Source organism: Arachis hypogaea, chromosome 11, assembly GCF_003086295.3.
Source record: "Arachis hypogaea cultivar Tifrunner chromosome 11, arahy.Tifrunner.gnm2.J5K5, whole genome shotgun sequence".
In the NCBI taxonomy this organism is placed as follows: Eukaryota; Viridiplantae; Streptophyta; class Magnoliopsida; order Fabales; family Fabaceae; genus Arachis; species Arachis hypogaea.
In genome coordinates, this window is record NC_092046.1 from 137,299,370 (window position 1) to 137,323,785 (window position 24,416).

Sequence of the window (24,416 nt, forward strand, 5' to 3'; positions counted from 1 at the left end):
TAATTTTAGTCTTTTGATTAGTTGAATAAATAAAAAATTTACCTCTAAAATTATAGATTAGGTGCTGTGATATAAAATTTATTGAAATCCTTCAAAATTTTAAAATCTTAAATATAAAATTATAAGACTGCAAGGTTTTTTTTTTTTTTTTAATGTGATTATATACAAGTATATGTATATAGTCTATATAATCGGCATAATAATGTAATAATAATAATTCAGTTATGAAGAGGTTATGAAATATTTGATTATACAGCATGAAATGTAGAGAAAGCACAAAAAGAAAGCAAAGCAAATAAAGAAAAAGAATAGAACTAATGAAGGTTTATCAGTAATATAATGATTACAATAATATTTTTTTATTAATCATTTCTAGTATATACTCTTTATATACTACTAATACTCTATATAGATTAATTATTTCTAGAACTAAATACTCAATAATCAATTATGCTGGAAAAAAAATTCAACTATTCTTGGATTTTTTTTTTTTTTGAATTTTAATCAAATTTAACTTCTCTTATCTTTATATCTTTTTTCAAACTCAAAATTGGTTTAGAAATAAGGCTTTTTTTTTTTTATGAAACTAAAATTAGCGATATATTATAATTTTTGGTTTTTTTAAAATTATAAAAGGTACACAAATTGGAGGATTCGATTTTTGTACCTCAATTTTTTTTATTTTTTAACACAAATCGGATGGTTCGATTTCTGTATCTTTCATAAATTAGACGGTTCGATTTCTACTTCTCTAATTAAACGGTTTCACATTTAAGAGTAACACCCCAACCGTCCATATTTTAAAAAAATACCATTGCCATTCCAATATCAAAAACAAAAATGTAAGAATAACTCAAAATTTGACCTTAAACATAAAAAAAAATTGGAGCAGATAATGGAGTGAATCCTCAAAGTGGTCCTTGAGATTGATGTCGTGCACCAAAATCTTCCTTGAGATTTCAATTACACCAATTACGTCCCTGAGATTGGAAAAATTGCACCATATTAGGCCCTGATTCCTTTTCCGTTAACGATGCGCTAACGTGGCTTGATGACGTGGATCTTTGGTGACACGTGTCACCTCATGGTTTGGACACATATAATAGTATGATGATGTGTCAGTCAACGACACGTGCATGCTGATGTGGATGGTTATACCATGTGTCACAATGCTATTTTGACACGTGGCAGATTATGCCACATGTCACAATGTTATTTGTTCACGTGTTATCCACTGTCATCATTGCATAGGCACCAAATTAGTCCCTTAATTTGCATCAAATGACTCATTTTAGTCCTTGAAATTGAATATCGTGCACCAAATCGGTCCTTTTATCAGTTTGTTCTTATTTATTTTTTTGTAAATTTAAAACTCTCAATATTTTTTGATACACTAATTTTAATTTTATTTTTTATTATAATATTTTTTATAACAAATTTTTTAATTAATAATTTTAACTTGTATCATTAGAGCACATGTTAGCTAAATCTAAAATTTTATTATTACCTCTTGTATTTATTTGTATCTGTTTTTGGCCCAATTTGGGTAAACAATTTAATTAAGCTTCTTTTGAAAAAATAATTTAAACAATAAATGCTTATATTAAAAGTAACTTATAAATAAGTTATTTTGTGTTTGATTTTTTAGTTCTAAAAATGCTTATTTTAAGATAAGAGCGATAACAAGCTTTTTATTATGAGAGAAATCTTTTTTTTTTTTTTTAACTTCTCCATAAGCACTAAAATAACTTTTTAGAAAGTTGCAATTTGGTGTTGAAATTGTACCAGACATGAATACTATACATTTTTATAAATTAAAAGTAAAAAATAAGTAACTTATGAACCTATTCAAACGGGACTTTAATATTGTTCAAGCCATGGTTACAATAAGTGCTTATATTAATTAATAGTGTCATATACGAAAAGGCCGCCTAGTTAATAATTGATAGTATAAATCTATCTTATTAATTTAGTGAGAAGTCAATTATATAGGAATTGAACATCTTAAAACGGATGCGAATAATGAATTTATATTAGTTAACAAGTGCTTTATCAAGTATTCTTAAAATATTTATTAAGGTGTTAAATATTAAAAAGTTTGTATTAAAAAATATTATTATACTCTTAACTTACACTCTTTACTAAATTAATATTAATATTTTATATAATTCTTTTAATAAAATATTGTAGAAAAAAAAGTGTATAATTAAAACTAAAATTTTTAAAATATTTTATAAAAATACTTGTATTTAAATAATTTGTGAAAAGATAAAATTAAAATTAGTGTATTTAAATATATAAAAAAAATTGAATTTATAAAAAAAAGAGAACAAACTGATGAAGAGATTAATTTGGTGCGCGACATTCAATTTTTGGGACTAAAAGGAGTCATTTGATGTAAAGTAAGGGACTAATTAAATGCATATGTAATGATGACATAGTGGATAACATATGGACAAATAAAATTGTGACACGTGGCATAACCATCCACGTCAGCATGTCACGTGTCACTGACCGACATGTCATCATACCGTTATACGTGACCAAACCATGAGGTGACATGTGTCACCAAAGGTCCACCCCATCGAATCACGTCATTGCGTCGTTAACGAAAAATTGATCAGGGATTAATATTATGCAATTTTTTTAATCTCAAAAACATAATTAGTGCGATTAGAATCTCAAAGACAATTTTAATGCACGACATCAATATCAGAAACCACTTTAAGAATTTAATCGCAGATAATGACTTGGTCAACAAATCTGCTACTTGCTCTCATACCAACTATGATGCACGACACTGACATAGACACAGGACACGTCGATACGCGAATTTTAAAATCTTATAACACACGGGACATGCATACATATAAAATATAAGGTGTTTTTTTAGATAAATCGTAATAATATTTTAATAAATAATAATATATACTATATATAAATTTATTTAAAAAATATATATTAAGAATAAGACTGGACACGCTGACACATGATGATATTTAAGTGTGTCCAAGCGTGTCCGATGAAATTTTTTTATTTTTTATTAAGACACGGTTTGGACATAGCAGACACGCGTGTCGAACGAGTGTCGGTGAGTGTCGTGTCCGAAATATATCCGACACACGAACACGACAATTCAGCAAAATATCCGTACTTCATTGCATACCAAAGATTATAAAGTATTTGGTTCTGCAATATAAAAGCAGAGGAGGTAAAAAAAAACATATAGAGAAAAAGAATAAAACTATTTATGGTAGCAATAAAATGAATACAACACTTTTTCATTTCTAGTACTCTGTATATACTACTAATACTCTAATTAATTATTTTTAAAACTAAAGACTCAACAACCAATTATACAAGAAAAAAAACCTTAGCTATTTTTGGATTTTTTGTTTTGCCGAATTTTAATCTACTCTAACTTCTCTCATTTCTACAAATTTATGCTACAATTTCTTTAATTACAATTCTAAGCAAATTATGATTGTTTAACTAGCACATAATACAAAACATAATAATCAAAGCCTCGATCTGCTAATTAACTGCTTAGGATCAGGTTGAAAATGTATAATAAAAAATTGGGTTTTAATTTATAAAGAGGAATCGTAACACGCATTATAAATAATTGAACATAAGAATGTGTCACAAAAAATTTATAGATACTCCAGTTTTATATAGGCTTAATTATTTTATTTGTTTTCATAATTTTATTAAACTTTTAATTAAATTTTTATAATTTAAAATTTTTAATTGAATCTCTATCTTAAATAATAACTTTTAATTAAATTCCTTCATACTATTTTTTATTTTAAAAATACAAAATACTTTTGAAATGTTCATTTTTATTTATATTTGATATAAAATAAATTATAGAATATTCTAAAAATAAAATTTTAATATTATTAAGTTTTTTAAAATTTAATTTAATTATAAATTTTATCTGAAAATAATGTTAGATGGCTAGTGAATATTATTATTTTTTGTCAATACTTGGTTAGCAATAATTTATACTTATATTTATAAACGTTTTGCATATAAAAAAGCATATAATTTGCACATATATTTATCAAAATTTTATACACATAAATTAATACAGTTTATACCCACGTTTTTCAGAGTTTGTACACATAATTAGTAAAATTTATTTATTAAAAATAATTTAATGTTTGTGCTGGCTCACCAAAAATACCAAAAATTGTTGGTTTTCAAAATTTTTTTTATTTGTTTTAGAAACTGATTATAAACTTTTGAAGACCTAATAAAAAATTTAATAAAATTATAAAATTTAATAGAATAATTAAACCTCCTTTACAAAAATTAATGAAATGATAGTTATTATTAGCTGAAGAAACGAAAAACCATGCATTAAACTTAAAAAGACATTATTATTAATATATATTACATTAAGATGGTAGTATCATCACACAACACCACAAATAGAATTATATAAAGAGTGATGAGATTGAATTTTTTAAAATTTTTTATTTGAGAGTAAAATATGAGAAGGTATGGAAAAAAAATTAAAAGTTAAAAATTATATTTTACATCCTCAATTAAAAAAAAGAGAGAGAATTCATTTCTAAATTAAATCTTGCTCTATATAAATTTTATACTGGAATCCATTGAACCACGTTGCTATATATAAATTTTAATCATATCAAAAAATAAAGAAAAATATGTAGATTAGGGAAAAACAACAAAGAAATTGAAGAGCTAACCTGACGTAGAATTATCCACGACCATGAACAATGAAGGTTATATTTATACTACAATTATATATAATTTAAGGACTTGCCTACAGTATCAAAACACATCCATTCAGCGCAAAACATTTTATGAATCTTCTTCAAGGACTTGTCTCTAGTATCAGAACACGTCCATTCGATATAAAACATTTTATTTATTCAAGGACTTGCTTCCAGTATCAGAACACGTGTAATTAGGGTAAAATATTTCATGAACCTTTCAAGAACTTGCATTGTGTACATGAACTGGAGGCAATCTACACAATGCCAAAAGCAATATTGGCTCAGCATCAAGGTTTTACTTTTATCACCATGTACATATTGTTTCATACCAGATTTTTGTCATTGAACTTTGTTGTTCTTTCTAGATGATTCTTTCAGCACTAGAGTTTCAAATGCATTGGGAACTGGAAGTCCAAGAGAGGCACAAGTGGCGGATGTAGCTGCCATGACTCGTGCAGGCTCACAGACTCCTCTGGTGAACTCAATCATTTTTTGGTGCCAAAATATTTTAAAGTATGTTTTTAGCTATGAGCATGATTTGTTGGATTATGTTACAGATATGACTCCCTTAATATGTGTCTCTATTATATTAGACACCTTACATGGTACCTTTTCAGGTTGGCACTTTTTTTTTTCTCTTGTCATTATTATTCAATGAACAATTCATGTCTTTCTATGAAATATAACACGTGGTTATGTTAGTATATAGGCATTGTTAGAGGATGTGGTTGCCAGAAATTTGGAATATATGTAAACCTAGGAGCTTATTATGTTTTGGAAATTTCACTTGTTGTTATATTGGATTTTTGGATACAATTGAGAGGAAAAGGCTTGTGAATTAGAATAATGAGTGGTAACTTCTGCCAAAAAATTCTGCTTTCTCACATTACAAGAAGTACAAATTAGAAAAAATATGTTTGTCCTCATTCTCCTATTTCTTAGGGTCCGTTTAGTTGATTGGCTTCTTTTCTATTATTTAGAATATTTGGTTGAGTGGTTTCATGACATGATACCAGAGTTCTATATGCAAAGGGTCTAGAATTCGATCTTTGGTAAACTCTAAAAGTGAAAAAATAGCATAAGACAAAAAAAATAAAAGGAGAAAAGAAAGCCTATGAAAAAATCAAGCAAATCCAAAAGAGGCTTTTACTTGAGGGAAGTGTTAGAGATATAACCATTTATATTGCCTTCTTCTATTAGCTTAAATTTTTGGAATGAATGGTAACATGACAGAAAAAAATGAGAGCATTTTTCAAAATAAAATAGTAGAGGTCACTGATATTAAGAACAAGTTATTCAAAAACTCATGTTTGATTCCATTAGTTGTTGATAAAAATATTTTTTAATTGTTACTTCATGCTATATGTTTTTTTGTTTCTTTGCATTGATATAGTCCAACACACCACTTTAATTTCTTTCATTAAGTAATGTTCCTGGTCTCAAGAAATAATGTCAAGCAAACAAATCTAATTATATTTACAGAGTTGCATCTAAAGTCATGAAATTTTTAGTTGTCTGATAGTGCAGACAATAAAGGCAAAGAAAAGGGTGTTTGAAGGAAGATTTTCTATTGAACATGTATTAGCATGAGGGGTTGGATTGGAGCAAATAAAGTAAAATCCTTGAAGCTAAATCATTGTTCATTTGGCACTTAATAAATATTAAATGTTTGAGCTGATATTTGGTATAAACATTTGTTAGCAGAATTGTCATGTGTTAGGACAAAATATTTCATGAACCTTCTTCAAGGACTGCCTCTAATATCAGAACACCTGCACCAACCATGGTGGTCAGGTTGTAAAATTTGGAGTACTACCATTTCGCATTTTTCTGGTTGAAGTCGGCACCTGCATTGTATACATGATCACTGGAGGCAATATTTGTTGAAGTCGGAAAAATATTTCATGAACCTTCTTCAAGAACTTGCCTCCAGTATTAGAACACGTTCATTCAGTGTAAAACATTTCATTTCTTCAAGAACTTACCTCCAGTATCAAAACACGTGCATGCATTCAGGGCAAAACATTTCATGAACCTTATTCAAGGACTTGCCTCCAGTATCAGATCACGTCCATTCAACGTAAAACATTTCATTTCTTCAAGAACTTGCCTCTAGTATCAGAACATGTGCATTCAGTGCAAAACATTTCATGAACCTTTTTCAAGGACTTACCTTCAGTATCAGAACACGTGCATTCATGACAAAAATATTTTATGAACCTTCTGCAAGGACTTGCCTCTGGTATCAGAATACCTACACCAACCATGGCGGTCAGGTTGTGAAAAATGGAGTACTGCTATTTCACATTTTGCTGTTTGAAGTCAGCACCTGCATTGTGTACATGATCAGTGGATGCAATCTACACAATGCCAGAAGCAATTGTCTCAGCAGCACAGTTTTACTTTTATCATCATGTACATATTGTTTCATACCAGTTACAAATTTTTTTTCTTTTTGTTATTGAACTTTGTTGTTCTTTCTAGGTGATTCTTTTAGCACTAGAATTTCAAATGCATTGGGAGCTGGAACTCCAGGAGAGGCACGAGTGGCGGTCATAGCTGCCATGACTCTTGCAGGCTCACAGGATCTTTTGGTGAGCTCAATCATTTTTAGATGCCAAAATATTTTAAATTATATTTTTAGCTATGAGTAGGATGGTTAGATTATGTCACAGATATGCCTCCCTTAATATGTGTTTCTATTATATTAGACACCTTACATGGTACCCTTTTAGGTTGGCACTTTTCTTTTTCGTCTTAGCATTATTATTCAATGCATAATTCTTGTCTTTCTATGAAGTGTAATACTTAGTCATGTTAATATATAGGTATTGCTAGAAGATATGGTTGCCAGAAGTTAGGAACATATGTAAACCTTGTAGCTTATTATGTTTTGGGAATTCCACTTGCTGCTATATTAGGTTTTTAGGTACAGTTGAGAGAAAAAGACTTGTAGATTAGAAGAATGAGTGGTACTTTCTGCCAAACAATTCTTCTTTCTCTCATTAGAAGAAGTATAAATTAAAAAAAGTAGGTTTGTTCTCATTCTCCTAGTTCTTAGGATCTGTTTAGTTGATTGGCTTCTTTTCTATTATTTAGAATGTTTGGTTGAGTGGTTTCATGATATAATACCAGAACTTTATGTCCGAAAGATCTAGAATTCGATCTTTGGTAAACTTCAAAAGTGAAAAAATAGCATAAGACAAAAAAAAAATAAAAGGAAAAAAGAAAGCCTATGTAAAAAACAAGCAAATCCAAAAGAGGCTCTTACTTGAGAGAAGTGTTAAAGATATAACCATTCATATTGCCTTCTTCTATTAGCTTAAACTTTTAGGATAAATGGTATCATGATAGAAAAGAATGTGAGTATTTTTCAAAATAAAACAGTAGAGGTCACTGATATTAAAATCAAGTCATTCAAAAACTCATGTTTGATTCCATTAGTTATTGATAAAAATATTTTTTAATTGTTAGTTCATGTTATATGTTCTTTTGTTTCATTGCATTGATATAGTCCAACACACCACTTTAATTTCTTTCATTAAGCAATGTTTCTTGGTTTTAAGAAATGATGTCAAGCAAACAAATCTGATTATATTTGCAGAGTTGCATCTAAAGTTATGAAATTTTTGATTGTGTGATATTGCAAGCAATAAAGGCAAGAAAAAAAGTATTTGAAGGAAGATTTTCTGTGAAACATGCATTAGTGTGAAGGATTGGATTAGAGCAAATAGAATAAAATCATTGAAACTAAATCATTGTAACCAATATTAAATGTTTGAGCTGATATTTAGTATGAACATGTGTTAGCAAAATTGTCATGTGTTAGGATAAAATATTTCATGAACCTTCTTCAAGAACTTGCCTCTAGTATCAGAACACCCGCATCGACGTTAAGTTGTGAAAAGTGGAGTACTACTATTTCACATTTTGTTGGTTGAAGCCAGCACCTGGATTGTGTACATGATCACTGGAGGTAATAGTTGTTGAAGTCGGCAAAATATTTCATGAACTTTCTTCCAGGACTTGCCTCCAGTATCAGAACTTAGGGGTGTTCAAAACCGATGCAAACCAAACAAAACCGATCAATCGACCCGAAAAAACCGAAAACCGGATAAACCGAAAATTAAAAAACCGAAAAAATGATTTTTTGCTGTTTTTTGCGGTTCGGTTCGGTTTTCGGTTTTGTTAGTGAAAACCCTAACCAAACCGAACCGAACCGGTTTATTTAAAAACCCTAATATAAATAAGCGAAACCCCCCTTTCCCTTAGATGACCTAGCCGCCATTCACCGTAAAGCCCCTATTCCCTGACTCTCTCCACTCCCCATTCTCCACACTCTCTTCCCACCATTCACAAAGTCGCCGTCCTCTCAGCCCCTGGAATCGCGGATAGCACCTTCGCGGCGGCCCTTCCTCGTCGCGGTTCCATCTTCTCGGCGCGGTCCTCCCTCAGTCCCTCCCTTCCTCGGCGCGGCTCTTTTTCTCCCTCCGTTCGTCGTCCTCAATGCACTGCAGCCGCCGTCTCCTCTACGCCGTGTCTCTCTAGCCTCCTCGCACCAGGAGCCTTTGTCTTCCTCCACGCACTGGAGCCACCGTCTCCTCCACGCACAAGCAGGCGCCGTCGTCGTCCATGACATTGCCTCCAAGTTAGGTATTCAATTTCTGTTTTTATTATTCTGTTGGTCATTTTATTTTGTTGTGCTTCTGCCTCTGTTTTTCTATGATTCTATGTTTACATTTTTTATTTTTAATTCTATTTTATGATTCTGTTAGTGATTTTACTTTTTGTGCTTCTGCATCTATTTTTCTATGATTTTATTTTGGTTGCTCATTCTTTTGTTTTTCTATGATTTTGTTTTTACAAGTAATCATTAATTCTGTTTTTGTGATTTTGTGAATTGCGTAATTATGCAGTTTGTTGCTCACTGTGTCCTGCTCAGTGCTCAGCTTCACCACCGCCTCTGCCTCTGGTCTGCCTCTGTTTCGCCGTTGTCAATGATTTTAATACATGTTTTGATTTTTGATTGATGAAATTGCTATGGGTTGAATTCTGTTAATGTAAAATTAGGATTAGGTTTATGGTTTGAATTTTGTAATTGATAAATTTGGATCGAGTTAGATTCTAGGGTTTGTGAAATTGAGGCTAGGGTTTGTGAAATTGGGACATTTGTATCATAATAATGAATTTAGGGTTTGGTCTCTGTTAATATAGATAAAGCAGAAGCTAAAGTCTTCGTAGCTTATTTCAGACCTCAGATTTTGCTCTTCTATTTTGTTTCAACGGATTAGGTTGTTCTTTTTTTCATTAATGCCTATGAATCATGATGACGATGATACAAAATCTTCCATTGGGCTTATTTTGGGCCACCCATATGGGCCTTTTCTTCACTGTTGAATGTAGCCTAAGTTTCATATGTTTTTTTCATGCATTTTTGTTGGTTTAATTAAAAATTGCTTGAATATTTATCATTTCCCCAATTTATTATATATTTAGTACTATTAAACGTAGTTTTTTTTTATTTTTTTTTGTTTATTTAAAATCTTTTTGAATAATTAAAAAAACCGAATAAACCGAACCAAACCAAACCGAAATTAATTGGTTTGGTTTGGTTCGGATGGTCTCGGCAAAAAAACCGAACCAAACCGAACCACAGATTTAATAAACGATCGGATCGGATGGCTTTTTCCTAAATAATCGAACCAAACCGCACCGTGAACACCCCTATCAGAACTCATGTATTTAAGGCAAAATATTGATGATTCTTTTTCAAGAACTTACCTCCAGTATTAAAATACTCACATCAACTATAGCTTTTTTTCTTTGATCAAATTCCTTTTCCAAAATTTTTTATTAATGAATATAGCAATAAATTTAAGTTTCTATACTACTCCAATTTTAAAGATGATTGCATTGCGTTTCTTTTTATAGTAACAAGTTACTAGTACTTCAAATTTAATTAATATGTTCTTTTACTATTTGAGCAAATTACAACATAATTAAATCTTTTAATTAGTATATATTTATGCATGAATATATATTATTTAATTTATTTTTAATATATATTTTATATTTTAATATATTATTATATATAGTAACTGATTTATAACTAATATATATCATAGTTTATGTATTAATAAAATATTTCTGTGTGTAATTAATTGTCATTATTATTTAATAACTAGCTAAAGACTCGATTTAATTCCTCGATAAATTGAAAAATATACACGTTTATTTAAAAGTTAAACTATTAAATTAATTAAATATAGTGTATTGATATATTAGCATGGGATTAATGTAAATTGGGTAGAAGGGGATGAGGTCATGGAAGAGGGGCATCCGGGTTTATTTGTTGGGCATATGGAATGTAATGTGGCCCTAATTTATATAAAAAGTATTATAAAAGAAATTGATTTTTTATTTTCTTCTACGAGTTATTTAATGAGGGACAGAAGACAATTCCGAGCCTTGGTCGATTATGCACAAGGGAAGAAGATCAAAACTTTGACTACTATCGAATGATTCGAGACTTCGAGATAAAAGTGGCTCTAAAGCAGATGAAAAATGGTAGGGCAGTAGGACCTGATAATATCCCGATTGAGGTTTGGAAGGGTCTTGGAGAAAAAGGCATCAACTGGTTAACCATGTTTTTTAATGAGATTTTAAGGTCAAAGAAGATGCCTGATGAGAGGAGAAAGAGCACCTTGGTACCTATCTACAAGAATAAGGGGGATATACAAAGTTGCGGAAACTATAGAGGGATTAATCTTATGAGTCATACTATGAAGTTATGGGAAAGGGTGATAGAACGGAGGTTGAGAAAAGAGACACAAGTAACAGAGAACCAATTTGGATTTATGCCAGGCAGATCTACCACTGAAGCGATATACCTATTAAGAAGGATGATGGAGAGGTATCGTAATAATAAAAGGGATCTACATATGGTGTTTATTGATTTAGAAAAAGCGTATGATAGGGTGCCAAGGGAGGTCTTATGGAAGGTTTTAAAAAAGAGGAGAGTAAGGATCACATATATCCGGGCAATTAAAGACATGTATGATGGGGCCACAACTAGTGTGAAGACTCAAGGTGGTGTGACAGAGGAATTCCCTATTGGTATAGGATTACACCAGGGATCATCCTTAAGTCCATACCTTTTCACATTAGTCTTGGAAGTACTCACAGAGCACATCCAAGAGCCTGTGCCATGGTGCATGCTTTTTGCCGATGATATCGTCCTTATGGGAGAGTCAAGGGAAGACCTAAATAAGAAGTTGGAGTTATGGAGAGAAGCTCTAGAAGTGTATGGTCTGCGCATAAGCCGTAGCAAGACGGAATATATAGAATGTAAGTTCAGTCTAAGAAGGGAAAACCCCAATATAGAGGTGAAGATTGGAGAAAACATCCTACGAAAAGTTAAAAGTTTTAAGTATCTTGGGTGCATCATACAGGATAATGGAGAGATTGAACAGGATGTAAATCATAGGATCCAAGCAGGTTGGTCAAAATGGCGGAGCGCATCTGGTTTTATATGCGACAAAAAAGTGCCTTTAAAACTTAAAGGTAAATTCTATCGCACCGCTATAAGACCGGCTATGTTGTATGGTACGGAGTGTTGGGCGGCTAAAGGGGAGCACGAACATAAGCTGAGTGTGGCAGAGATAAAGATGTTGAGATGGATGAGTGGTCATACGCGATTGGATAAAATAAGAAATGAAGATATAAGGGAGAGAGTTGGAGTAGCACTCATTGTGGAAAAGATGGTTGAATCGCGTCTTAGGTGGTTTGGACATGTGAGACGAAGACCGATAGAACATCCAGTCAGGAGGGTGGATGAGATGGAAGATGGACAAAGGGCGAAAGGCAGAGGAAGACCTAAGAAGACCATCCATGAGGTGGTCAAACGAGATCTACATGTAAACGGTCTCTCTGTAGACATGATACATGACAGAGCACAATGTCGTCGTTTGATTCATGTAGCCGACCCCACTTAGTGGGATAAGGCTTTGTTGTTGTTGTTGTACTACAATTTAGAGGGGAAGAGTAAAAAAATGGATGAATCAACAATGAAGAAGAACAAGTGATCATCGCACTGGGCAATTGTATTATATATCATAAAGATTAAGTATAGAAAAGTTAATTTTTAATTAATTAATTTTAATTAGATATTTTTATTTTAAAATTATTTTTCAATTTTTATTTTTTTGGAGGATTAAAATTTAATATTTAAATTTAGGATTTAAAATCTAGAGTTTAAAATTTAGTTGATAGTAATAAAAAAATAGTTGGTTGTCTAGTTGAATCTATTATTAAATTATATTATACTAGATTAGAATATTAATCTCCATCCTTAGGCCAGTTTATTGATATTTTTAAATTCTCGAAACGTTATGGCACGCAATCCTGATATAAATTGGCTGAACTCGTTCTAGCATATTGTGAGAGCTATCGACTTCGAGGTTGGTTATAAATTGGCTGAACTCGTTCTAGCATATTGTGAGAGCTATCGACTTCGAGGTTGGTGCTATCTTTTGTAGTTCAAATTAATAATTGGTTGTCTTTTAATTAGTGAATAGACGGGATAGATGGAATGATATTTAAGGAACACAGAGTATATCAGTTGGCAAATATGGATTACAACATTTATAAGTAGTTAAGTTATAGTGAACTTTTTATTCATAGGAAAGGCTTGTTGATAACTTAGTTAGTAGAAGTTAAGTTTATTCATAGTGAAAATTTGATAAATATGTTAGTTAGCAAATAAGAATTCTAAGTGCTATTTTTTCTGATATTTATCTGGTGGTTATCTGAATTGCATATTATATTTTTTAGAATAAATCTGAACATGCTAAAGAAGTTAGTTTAAAGTCTTATATTTGTAACTTTTTTTTATCTTTAACCAAAGGCATCGCCTTTTATTGCCTAGGCGGGTTAGTCACACACTTACACCCTCAAATGCCATCGTCCCTTATCTGAGGGAAGCCGGGTTTGACGACACGGTGCATCTCAGAGACTTTGTCTTTGAATTTAATGTCAAAGGGTGAAAGAACGCTGGAGAAAAGATAGTTATTTGTTTTATTATTATTATTATTATTATTATTATTATTATTATTATTATTATTATTATGACGAAAAAAATTCTACACAACCAACATATATATGATCATTCAAAGCAATACATATGTATTTTTTTCTCTTGATTAATTATCTTAAATTTGAGCTCAAGGTATGAAATAATCAGTCTTGAAATAGCTATTTCCTTGAAAAGAAATTTCAAAGAAGTAGATGTGTATTACTTTTTTTCTATTAATTATCTTAAATTTAAGTTCACCAAGCTAAGAAATAATCAGTTTAGGAAAAGATATTTTTTTATAAAATAATTTAATGCTCCAATTTGATTATCTCCACCTTCTCTTCATTTTTTTTGAGTCCCTCTCTTTATAAATTCGTTTAAATTAAATTGTGATGCTAATTTGAATGTTGAAAATAAATATGCTAACTTTAGATGCATCATCTATAATTTGGATGGCCTTTAGTTAAAAGGATATACAAAAAAGGTTCAGAATGTTAGTATTTTTCGCACAAAAAATACATATAATTCTAAAAATATTAAAATAAAGAAACACATCCGACGTGTGTGCTTCATTTCTTCATGAAATGACTCAATATCCTCCTTTTCACGTTCTCAATATTTATTGTGTATAAAGTTATGACCCAATGACCCATATATATCATTCATTCACAGCTATAAAGTAAATATATTATCAAAGTGGTTGACAAGATTAAAAATTAAATAAAGTTGGAGACACATAGGTAGATTTACCTAATATGTCTCTCATAGTCCTTTTATAATAATTAACTCCATTTTCATAATTTCATTCCCACTTTAACTAATTTGTCCTTTTTTTCAAAAGGCTAATTAAAATACTAAGGTCTAATTAAGATATTGCTGCCAACGATTAACAAACATAGAGAACAACCTAATAAATTAAACTAAATGCTACTCATTATTGTTCTTATTATATTTACTAATTGAAAAAATATTTTATGAATCTTTTTCAAGGACTTGCTTCGAGTAACATTTAGGGTAAAAAATTTTATTTCTTCAAGAACTTGCCTTCAGTATCAGAACACATGCATTCAGGACAAAATATTTCATAACCCTTCTTCAAGGACTTGCCTCCAATATCAGAACACGTGCACCAACCATTTTGTGAACCTTCTTCAAGAACTTGTCTTCAGTATCAAAACACCCCGCATTAACTATGATGATCAGATTGTGGAAAGCGAAGTACCACCATTTCGCATTTTACTAGTTGAAGATAGTACCCACAACTAGAAAATGAATTAATACAGACAGATTTACAAACAGATTAAGTCTTTATTACAGAAAGATTTTTGGTTACCGACGAAATTATCGACGAATTTTGTCCCTTTGTAAAAGTCCCGTCGGAAATTATTTACCGACGAATTTTTTCCGTCGGAAAATTACTGACGGATTTTTACCAGTTACCGACAAATTTTTCCTCTGTAAATTCTTCATCCATTTCCCGAAGACAACAAACTTTCCGACGGATCAGATGGATTTTCCGACGGATTTTCCGTCTGTAATTTGCATCTTGGAAAACCATCTTACACTCTGATTCCTGATGAGCGGATAATTTATACGCTTTTTGGCATTGTTTTTACATAGTTTTCAGTATGTTTTAGTTAATTTTTAGTCTGTTTTTATTAGTTTTTAAATAAAAATCACATTTCTGGATTTTACTATGAATTTGTGTGCTTTTCTGTGATTTCAGGTAATTTCTGGCTTAAATTGAGGGATTTGAGCAAAAATCTGATTCAGATGCTGAAGAAGGATTGCAGATGCTGTTGGATTATGACCTCTCTGCACTCAAAATGGATTTTCTGGAGCTACAGAAACCCAATTGGCGCGCTCTCAATTGCGTTGGAAAGTAGACATCCAGGAATTTTCAGCAATATATAATAGTCCATACTTTGCCTGAGTTCTGATGACACAAACTGGTGTTCAAACACCAACTTTCTGCCCTATTCTGGAGTTAAACGCTAGAAACAGGCTACAACCTGGCGTTTAACTCCAAAAAGAGTCTCTACACATGAAAGCTCAATGCTCAGCCCAAGCACACACCAAGTGGGTCCGGAAGTGGATTTCTGCATCATTTACTTATCTTATGTAACCCTAGCTATTAGTTTAGTATAAAAACTACTTTTAGTGATTTATTTCACGTCTTTTGACCGATCTTTGATTAGTTTTATGCTATCTTAGACTTTCATAGGGCTGGCCATTCGGCCATGCCTGGACCATTATCACTTATGTATTTTCAACGGTGGAGTTTCTACACACCATAGATTAAGGTGTGGAGCTTTGCTGTTCCTCGAGTATTAATGCAAAGTACTATTGTTTTTCTATTCAATTCAAGCTTATTCCTATTCTAAGATATTCGCTTGCACTTCAACATGATGAATGTGATGATCTGTGACACTCATCACTATTCTCAACCTATGAACGCGTGCCTGACAACTACTTTCGTTCTACCTTAGACTGAGCGTTTATCTCTTAGCCTCCATTCCGAAAGATCGGAGTCTTCGTGGTATAAGCTAGAATTATTGGCGGTCATTCTTGAGATCCGAAAAGTCTAAACCTTGTCTGTGGTATTCTGAGTAGGATCCGGGATGGGATGACTGTGACGAACTTCAAAATCGCGAGTGTTGGGCGTAGTAACAGACGCAAAAGGATCACTGGATCCTATTCCAACATGATCGAGAACCGACAGATGATTAGCCGTGCGGTGACAGCGCATTTGGACCATTTTCACTGAGAGGACGGGAAGTAGCCATTGACAACGGTGATGCCCAACATACAGCTTGCCATGGAAAGGAGTATGAATGATTGAATGAAGGCAGTAGAAAAGCGGAGAGTCAGAAGGAACAAAACACCTCCATACGCTTATCTGAAATTCTCATCAATGAATTACATAAGTATCTCTATCCTATTTTATATTTTATTTATATTTAAATTATCAAAATTCCATAACAATTTAAATCTGCCTGACTGAGATTTACAAGATGACCATAGCTTGCTTCAAGCCGACAATCTCCGTGGGATTGACCCTTACTCACGTAAGGTTTATTACTTGGACGACCCAGTGCACTTGCTAGTTAGTTGTGCGAAGTTGTGAAGAAGAATTGAGATTATGATCGTGCGTACCAAGTTTTTGGTGCCATTGAGATCGCAATTTCGTACACCAGGTTTTTGGCGCCGTTTCCGGGGATTGTTCGAGTTTGGACAACTGATGGTTCATCTTGTTGCTCAGATTAGGTAATTTTATTTTATTTTTATTTTCGAAAAATTTCAAAAAAATTTTATTCTATTTTATTCTTCAGAATTTTTAAGAATGAATTCTAGAGTTTCATCATGATTTGTTGAAGCCTGGCTGGTTGTTGAGCCATGTCTAATTTTTAGACTGAGGCTTCCACTTATCATGGCAAGAGCCCTTGGACTCTCATCTAATCAGCTGTTGTATGTCTGATTTGTATGCTAAAGCTTGGCTGACCATTAGCCGTGTCTAGTGTTTTGGACCAAAGCTTTCACTGAAAGCTTGGCTGGCTAGTAAGCCATGTCTAATTCCTGGACCGGAGTTTTAGACTAACATTGCATGATTCATGGAATTCTTATTAGAAATTTTGAATTTTTTTATTTTTCTTTTCCTAATTAATTTTCGAAAATCCAAAAAAATTTAATAAAACCATAAAAACCAAAAATAATTCTGTGTTTTTGTTTGAGTCTTATGTCAAATTTTAAGTTTGGTGTCAATTACACGTTTTAATTTTCCTAAAAATTTTCGAAAAACTCATGCATGGTGTTCTTCATGATCTTCAAGTTGTTCTTGATGATCTTCCTTGTTTGATCTTTGCATTTTCATGTTTTATGTCTTTTCTTGTTTTTCATATGCATTTTTGAATTATTAGTGTCTAAGGTTTGAAAATTTCTAAGTTTGGTGTCTTGCATATTTTTCCTTTCTTAAAAATTTTCAAAAATAAGTTCTTGATGTTCATCTTGACATTCAAAGGGTTCTTGGTGTTCATCTTGACATTCAAAGTGTTCTTGCATGCATTGTGTGTTTTAATTCATAATTTTCATGTTTTAAGTCTTTTTGTTGTTTTTCTCTTTCTTCATTAAAAATTTAAAAATAAAAAATATATATTTCCCTTATTCTTCTCATAAATTTCGAATATTTGAGTTGACTTTTTTAAAATTTTTTAAAATTTAGTTGTTTCTTATGAGTCAAGTCAAATTTTCAATTTAAAAATCCTATCTTTTCAAAACTTTTTCAAAAATCAAATCTTTTTCATTTTTCTTAATATTTTCGAAAATTTTAAAAATGATTTTCAAAATCTTTTTCTTAATTTCATTTCATAATTTCAAAATCTTTACTAACAATTAATGTGATTGATTCAAAAATTTTAAAGTTTGTTACTTGCCTATTAAAAAAGGTTCAATCTTTAAATTCTAGAATCAATTCTTTTAGTTTCTTGTTAGTCAAGTAATCAACTTTAATTTTCAAAATCAAATCTTTTTAAATTTCTTTTTCAAAATAAATTTCAAATCATATCTTTTTCAAAATCTTTTCCAACTTCTTATCTTTTCAAAATTGATTTTCAAATCTTTTTCAATTAATCTTATCTTTTTGTTTGATTCTTATCTTTTTCAAACCTAACTAATTTTCTGTCTTTAATTTTCGAAAACTCCTCACCCTTTTTTCAAAATTCTTTTCATTAACTAATTGTTTTAAATTTTAATTTAATTCTATTTTCCTTCTTAATTTTCGAATACTAACTAATAATTAAAATAAAAACAAAAATATTTTCCTTTTATTTTTAATTTAAATTCGAATTCTCTCTCCCTCTCTCATCTCCTTCCATTTATTAATCTACTAACACTCCTCTCCCACTCAAAATTCGAACCCCCTCTTCTTCTCTGTGTTCAAATTTTTCTCATCTCCTTCTTCTATTCTTCTCTTCTTCTACTCACATAAAGGAATCTCTATACTGTGACATAGAGGATTCCATATTTTTTCTGTTCTCTTCTTTTTCATATGAGCAGGAACAAGGATAAGAATATTCTTGTTGAAGCTGACCCTGAACTTGAAAGGACTCTGAAGAGGAAGCTAAGGGAAGCGAAGGCACAACTCTCTGGAGAGGACCTGACAGAAATTTTCGAAAAAGAAGGAGATATGGCTGAACCCAACAACAATGGTGGAGATGCAAGGAAGATGCTTGGTGACTTTATTGCACCCTTTTCCAACTTCTATGGAAGAAGCATCTCACTTCCTGCAATTGGAGCAAACAACTTTGAGTTTAAGCCTCAATTGGTTTCTCTAATGCAGCAGAATTGCAAGTTTCATGGACTTCCAATGGAAGATCCTCATCAGTTTTTGGCTGAATTCTCGCAAATCTGTGACACTGTCAAGACCAATGGAGTTGATCCCGAGGTCTACAGGCTTCTGCTTTTCCCTTTTGCTGTAAGAGACAGAGCTAGAACATGGTTGGATTCACAACTCAAGGATAGCCTGAACTCTTGGGATAAGCTGGTCAGTGCTTTCCTTGCCAAATTCTTTCCACCTCAAAAGATGAGCAAGCTTAGAGTGGAAATCCAAACCTTCAGACAGAAGGAAGGAGAATCCCTCTATGAAGCTTGGGAAATATACAAGTAACTGATCAAAATGTGTCCTACTGACATGCTTCCAGAATGGAGCATCATAAGTATATTCTATGATGGTCTGTCTGAGTTGTCAAAAATGTCATTGGACCATTCTGCATGAGGATCTCTTCATGTGAAAACCCCTGCAGAAGCTCAGGAACTCATTGAAATGGTTGCAAATAACCAGTTCATGTACACCTCTGAGAGGAATCCTGTGAATAATGGGACGTCCTAGAAGAAGGGAGTTCTTGAAATTGATACTCTGAATGCCATATTAGCTCAGAACAAAATATTGACTCAACAAGTCAATATGATTTCTCAGAGTCTAAATGGATTGCAAGCTGCATCCAACAGTACTAAAGAAACATCTTCTGAAGAAGAAGCTTATGATCTTGAGAATCCTGCAATGGCAGAGGTGAATTACATGGGAGAACCCTATGGAAACACCTATAATCTTTCATGGAGAAATCACCCAAATTTCTCATAAAAGGATCAACAAAAGCCTAATCAAGGCTTTAACAATAATAATGGTGGAAGAAATAGGTTTAGCAATAGCAAGCCTTTTCCATCATCTTCTCAGCAACAGGCAGAAAATTCTGATCATAGTCATTCTGGCCTGGCAGCCATAGTCTCTGATCTATCCAAGATCACACTAAGTTTCATGAATGAAACAAGGTCCTCCATTAGAAATTTGGAGGCACAGGTGGGTCAGCTGAGTAAGAAGATTACTGAAACTCCTCCCAGTACTCTCCCAAGCAATACAGAAGAAAACCCCAAGAGAGAGTGCAAGGCCATAACCATGACCAACATGGCCGAATCTGGAGAGAGTGAGGAGGACGTGAATTCCAATAAGAAAAGCCTCATGGGACGTCCTCTGGACAGAAAGGAGTTCCCCTTTAAGGAACCAAAGGAATCTGAGGCTCATACAGAGACCATAGAGATTCCATTGAACTTCCTTCTACCATTCATGAGCTCGGATGAATACTCTTCCTCTGAAGAGGATGAAGACATCATTGAAGAGCAAGTTGCTAAGTATCTAGGAGCAATCATGAAGTTGAATGCCAGTTTATTTGGCAATGAGACTTGAGAGGATGAACCCCCCTTGTTCACCAATGAACTGAGTGCATTAATGAGGCAGACATTACCTCAGAAGAAATTGGATTCTGAAAAATTCTTTATACCTTGTACCATAGGCACCATGACCTTTGAGAAGGCTCTGTGTGACCTGGGGTCAGGGATAAACCTCATACCACTCTCTGTAATGGAGAAACTGGGAATCTTTGAGGTACAAGCTGCAAGAATCTCACTAGAGATGGCAGACAAATCAATGAAACAGGCTTATGGACTAGTAGAGGACGTGTTAGTAAAGGTTAAAGGCCTTTACATCCTTGCTGATTTCATAATCCTAGACACTGGGAAGGATGAGGATGAATCTATCATCCTTGGCAGATCCTTCCTAGCCACAGCACAAGCTGTGATTGATGTTGACAGAGGAGAGTTGGTCCTTCAGTTGAATGAGGACTACCTTGTATTTAAGACTCAAGGTTCTCCTTCTGTAACCATGGAGAGGAAGCATGAAAAGCTTCTCTCAATACAGAGTCAAACAAAACCCCTACATTCAAACTCTAAGTTTGGTGTTGAGAGGCCACAACATTACTCTGATTATCTGTGAGGCTCCATGAGAGCTCACTGTCAAGCTATTGACATTAAAGAAGCATTTGTTGGGAGGCAACCCAATGTTAATTAATTATATCTATTTATTTTCAATTGCTATTTTATGTTTTCTTTAGGTTGATGATCATGTGGAGTCACAAAAACAACTGAAAAATAAAAAACAGAATGAAAAATAGCATGAAAAACAGCTCATCCTGGAGGAAGAGCTTACTGGCATTTAAACGCCAGTAAGAAGCATCAAACTGGCGTTTAACACTAGAAAGAAGCATCAAGCTGGCGTTAAACGCCAAAAACAAGCATCAAACTAGCATTTAACGCCAGAACAGAGCATCTAAGTGGCGTTTAACGCCAAGAATGGGAGAAAAGCTGGCGTTAAACGCCATAAACAAGCAGCAACCTGGCGTTTAACGCCAGAAGTGCACTCTGAGGGCGTTCACACGCCTAAATGGAGCAGGGATGATAAATCCTTGACCCCTCAGGATCTGTGGGCCCCACAGGATCCCCACCTACCTCACCTCTTCTTCTCTCACCTTCACACCCTTTCATAATACTCTTCCCCAAATACCCTTCACCAATCACATCCATATCTTTTTCCTAAATACTCTTCACCACTCACATCCATCCACTCTTCCCCAAAAACCCCACTACCTCCAAATTCAAAAATCCTTTCCCTCCCAAACCCAACCCTAATACACGAAACCTAACCCCTCCCCCACCTCTATATAAACCCCTCAACACTACCCCATTTTCACACATTACAAACACTTCTTCCCCCCTTGTGGCCGAATACACACTTCCCCCTATCTCCTCCATTTTCTTCTTCTTCTACTACTTTCTTTCTTCTTTTGCTCGAGGACGAGCAAACATTTTAAGTTTGGTGTGGTAAAAGCGTTGCTTTTTATTTTTCCATAACCATTAAATGGCACCTAAGGCCAGAGAAACCTCAAGAAAGAGGAAAAGGAAGGCAATTGCTTCCACCTCTGAGTCATGGAAGATGGAGAGATTCATCTCAAAGATCCATCAAGACCACTTCTATGAAGTTGTGGCCAAGAAAAAGGTGATCCCTGAGGTCCCTTTTAAGCTCAAAAAGGGCGAGTATCCGGAGATCCGACAAGAGATTAGAAGAAGAGGATGGGAAGTTCTCTCTAATCCTATTCAACAAGTCGGAATCTTAATGGTTCAAGAGTTCTATGCAAACTCATGGATCACTAGAAACCACGATCAAAGTATGAACCCAAATCCAAAGAATTGGCTTACAATGGTTCGGGGGAAATACTTAGATTTCAGTCCGGAAAATGTAAGGTTGGCGTTCAACTTGCCAATGATGCAAGAAAACGCATGCCCCTACACTAGAAGGGTCAACTTTGATCAAAGGTTGGACCAAGTCCTCATGGACATATGTGTGGAAGGAGCTCAATGGAAAGCTGACTCAAGAAGCAAGCCGGTTCAATTGAGAAGACTGGACCTTAAGCCTGTAGCTAGAGGATGGTTAGAGTTCATCCAATGCTCTATCATTTCTACTAGCAACCGATCTGAAGTAACTGTGGATCGGGCCATCATGATCCATATTATCATGATTGGAGAAGAAGTGAAAGTTCATGAGATTATACCTCAAGAACTCTACAAGGTGGCTGACAAGTCCTCCACTTTGGCAAGGTTAGCTTTTCCTCACCTCATTTGCCACCTCTGCAATTCGGCTGGGATTGACATAGAGGGAGACATCCTCATTGAAGAGGACAAGCCCATCACTAAAAAAAGGATGGAGCAAACAAGAGAGCCCACTCATGGACCTCAACAAGAGCATGAGGAAATTCCTCATCATGAAATCTCTGAGATGCCTCAAGGGATGCACTTTTCTCCACAAAACTATTGGGAGCAAATCAGCACCTTCCTAGGAGAATTAAGTTCCAACATGGGACAACTAAGGATGGAGCACCAAGTGCACTCCATCATCCTCCATGAAATTAGAGAAGATCAAAGAGCTATGAGGGAGGAGCAACAAAGGCAAGGAAGAGACATAGAGGAGCTCAAGAACATCATTGGTTTTTCAAGAGGAAGAAGACGCCACCCTCACTAAGGTGGACCCGTTCCTTAATCTCCTTGTTCTTATTTTTCTGTTTTTGTTCTCTATGCTTTATTTTTATTTAAGTTTGTGTCTTTACTACATGATCATTAGTGTCTAGTGTCTATGCCTTAAGGCTATGAATGTCCTATGAATCCATCACCTTTCTTAAATGAAAACTGTTCTAAAAAAAATAAAAGAAGAAGAAGTACATGAATTTCGAATTCATCCTTGAGATTAGTTTAATTATATTGATGTGGTGGCAATACTTTTGTTTTCTGAATGAATGCTTGAACAGTGCATATTTTTGAATTTGTTATTTATGAATGTTAAAATTGTTGGCTCTTGAAAGAATAATGAAAAAGGAGAAATGTTATTGATTATCTGAAAAATCATAAAATTGATTCTTGAAACAAGAAAAAGCAGTGAAAAAGCAAAAGCTTGCGAAAAAAATGGCAAAAATAAAAAAAGAAAGAAAGAAAAAAAAAAGCAAGCAGAAAAATCCAAAAGCTCTTTAAACCAAAAGGCAAGAGCAAAAAGCCAGTAACCCTTTAAACCAAAAGGCAAGGGTAAAAAGGATCCAAGGCTTTGAGCATCAGTGGATAGGAGGGCCCAAAGGAATAAGATCCTGGCCTAAGCGGCTAAACCAAGCTGTCCCTAACCATGTGCTTGTGGTGTGAAGGTGTCAAGTGAAAAGCTTGAGACTGAGCGGTTAAAGTCATGATCCAAAGCAAAAAGAGTGTGCTTAAGAACCCTGGACACCTCTAATTGGGGACTCTAGCAAAGTTGAGTCACAATCTGAAAAGGTTCACCCAGTTATGTGTCTGTGGCATTTATGTATCCGGTGGTAATACTGGAAAACAAAGTGCTTAGGGCCACAGCCAAGACTCATAAAGTAGTTGTGTTCAAGAATCAACATACTGAACTAGGAGAATCAATAACACTATCTAAATTCTGAGTTCCTATAGATGTCAATCATTCTGAACTTCAAAGGATAAAGTGAGATGCCAAAACTGTTCAGAGGCAAAAAGCTACTAGTCCCGCTCATCTAATTGGAGCTAAGTTTCATTGATATTTTGGAATTTATAGTATATTCTCTTCTTTTTATCCTATTTGATTTTCAGTTGCTTGGGGACAAGCAACAATTTAAGTTTGGTGTTGTGATGAGCGGATAATTTATACGCTTTTTGGCATTGTTTTTACATAGTTT

The 24,416-nt window shown here is 33.4% G+C and overlaps 1 long non-coding RNA gene across 1 annotated transcript; it reads left to right on the plus strand.

The window, feature by feature from the left end:
- Positions 1-9,015: 9,015 nt before the first annotated feature.
- On the plus strand, positions 9,016-10,005 carry LOC112722867 (uncharacterized). The gene is made up of 2 exons (XR_003162927.3): positions 9,016-9,401; positions 9,665-10,005. It is a non-coding gene; the product is annotated as an uncharacterized lncRNA (long non-coding RNA).
- Positions 10,006-24,416: the final 14,411 nt, after the last annotated feature.